Source organism: Eleutherodactylus coqui, chromosome 6, assembly GCF_035609145.1.
Source record: "Eleutherodactylus coqui strain aEleCoq1 chromosome 6, aEleCoq1.hap1, whole genome shotgun sequence".
Taxonomy (NCBI): domain Eukaryota; kingdom Metazoa; phylum Chordata; class Amphibia; order Anura; family Eleutherodactylidae; genus Eleutherodactylus; species Eleutherodactylus coqui.
The window spans coordinates 157,298,752-157,301,441 of record NC_089842.1 but is presented as its reverse complement, the minus strand read 5'-3'; positions in this window follow the sequence as shown (position 1 = coordinate 157,301,441).

The following is a 2,690-nucleotide window of genomic DNA, read 5'->3' as shown; positions in this document are numbered from 1 at the left end:
TGAAAACGCGGCTGATATACGCTCGTCTGAATCAACACTGATATAGAATGGATAGATTAGATAGATAGAAGTGTAACTTAAAGCTTGTAGGCCCTAATGCAAAATCTGTGATAGAGTCTGCCTCTAAAGCCCCATTTAGACGGGACGGCTTTCGGGCACACGATGCCGGACACTCATCCACGCCTGTGCTCACTCACGTAATGTTGCATAGGAGCAAGTATCGTTGGCTCGCAGTGGGGAGGCTGTGTATGTAACCGTGTTTCCATATGCGCATGAAAAAAACGCAGGCTGGGAAATAAGCATATGCAGTGATTAATTAGCATTTTGCTAGGCAAGAAGCATTTCACATGCAAGGCTTACACAATGGGTTGCAGAAGCTCTGTGTATTCACATGCATTCATAGAGTTCAATGGGGGCTCTACACGTGTATTATGCAGTAAGGCTGGGTTTACTGCGGCAGATCCGCCTGCGACCGCTAATCCCGGGGTTAGCCAGCCATGTGGATGAGATTTGTCAAAAATCTCATCCACATGGGACGCCCCATCCGTCGCAACAAAGTTTGCAGATGCGGATGCTGCGGGGCAGATTTCCCAGCCGTAGCATGTCTATTTTTGTTTTTTCTGTTGTGGCCGCGCTCCTCTGTATGGGATCGCCGGCCGCAGCGGAAAAGCATGCTGCCAAGCCACTCCAAAACCTGCGGCTACATGCCACGGTTTTTGAAGCTGCGCTTTCCCGACGGAAATCTTGCGGTTTTTCACTGCACCAAAACGGTGAGATTTCCACCAGGATTCCATCCTGTGTGAACCCAGCCTAAAATAGAGCATGCCGCATTTTTTCCATGTGCGTATCAACACGCTGGTGTGCATGGAAGAATGAAAGTCAATTAACTGTCATTGTCTGCATTCACCGTGTATCACGTGTGCGTAATATGCGGTGAAAGAACGCCCGTGGACATTAGCCCTAAGAAGCAATTTCTACAGCATCTCATAGAAAAACCAAAAAGAGAAGAGAAACGGAAATCTTACTGCACAGATATCATTAAACAGAGAATTACTAATGAAACCTTCCATTAAAGTGTGGAAAGTGAAGAATGATGTGAAAATTTGTATCTGTGGCGCCTTTGTAAGGGTTGTTCGTAAATTTAGATAAATACATATTTTTTCTATTTAATTGTTTTGGTTTCTTCAGATTAATTGCTGGAGAAGGCTGGAATTAAAGACAATGGCATCTGGTCAGTTCTGAACAGGTTTATCCAGACTGGGTGGAGCAAGCGGGTAACAGGAGACGCAAAAGAGAATTAATAAGCAAACCTTTGTTGTTTTGAATGTTCCTTTCCAGTAAAAAAAAAGTAGATTGTTTAGACATGTCAAGTACAAGTACAGTGTCCTTGTATGAAATACCTGTAATAAATCACACTGCTCAGTCAACATTGTGTCACATCATCTTTTGTTCATGAACTTTTTAGAAAAATTGTAAGCAAAATATTTGTCGAAAGAAAAATGTACTTCAAAAGAACCTAGAAATAGTACGTTGGGGAATTGACCGCAGTTCAGTTCATACAAGGTTAAGCCTCCGAGATACTGTATTTATAATATCCCATTGTCAGGTATGATCTACCTGTATCTCTGAATCAATCTGCATAATAAATCATGCCAATATTAAGTGACAGTAAATAGGTGTACCCATTAATGGTCCCTTTAAATCAGGCCATCTTGCTGATGCCCTTTTAGATGCCCTATTAACTGCCATTATAGCCATCAAATGCCTCTTTCCTTTGGTAATTCCAAGAGAAAAGGTCAAAATCCAGCATCTATAGAAAAAGGTTCAGCTTTATTAACCCTTTCCAATCCACTGTCTGACGTCTGAAGACATTCTGATTGAAGGCTGTACAGCTCCGATGTCTGAAGATGTCCGGCAGGGTATTCTTACTGTATATTACTGGCCGCTCTGTTGTCTGGGGCCTCTTCAGCATGTCACATACCATAGTACTGGCTCTAGCCAGCAGATGGCAGCGTTATATAATGGCAGAAAGAAAAAGCCCCCTAGGAAACCCTGAACCCAAAATTGGATTGCAAAGGGTTAAATCTCTAGTATCTGGGTAAAATACATATGAACAGCATACTGCTTACATGTTTCAGGCATCAAAGTCCTTACTCAACATATGCTCTGATGCCTGAAATGCACAAGCCGTGTACTGTTCATATATATTTTCCACAGATGTTTTAGAAATTTAAGAAAGCCGAACCTTTTACAATGGATGCTGACATTGCTGAGATTTGACTTTTTCTTCTATTACTACATATTACATGATTGTTTATTTTCCAATTAATACATTAATGACATATGATAAGGATAAGCAATCAATGGCTAATTATTGCACACTGAAATGTTGAAACACCAGACGACTGTTGATTGAAGTGGCAGCATTCATGTTTGCTGTATTACGGTTTTGTAAGTTTCTGATATGGTGTTAATAATGCTCTGTCTCTTTAAGAGGGGGGAGGACTCAGGGAGCGGTGGACTCCTGGAGCTCAATCTCTGGAAAGAGAACAGAGCAGATAGGGTGTATGGGCTGTCTGATACTGTGCGGATAGCCCTATGGACAGGATGGAGGACGGACTGCATCAGTGAAGCCCTACAAGCATTATCGCTACGTCCTGCTTCTGCAATACAGAGACTGCTGCTATCTC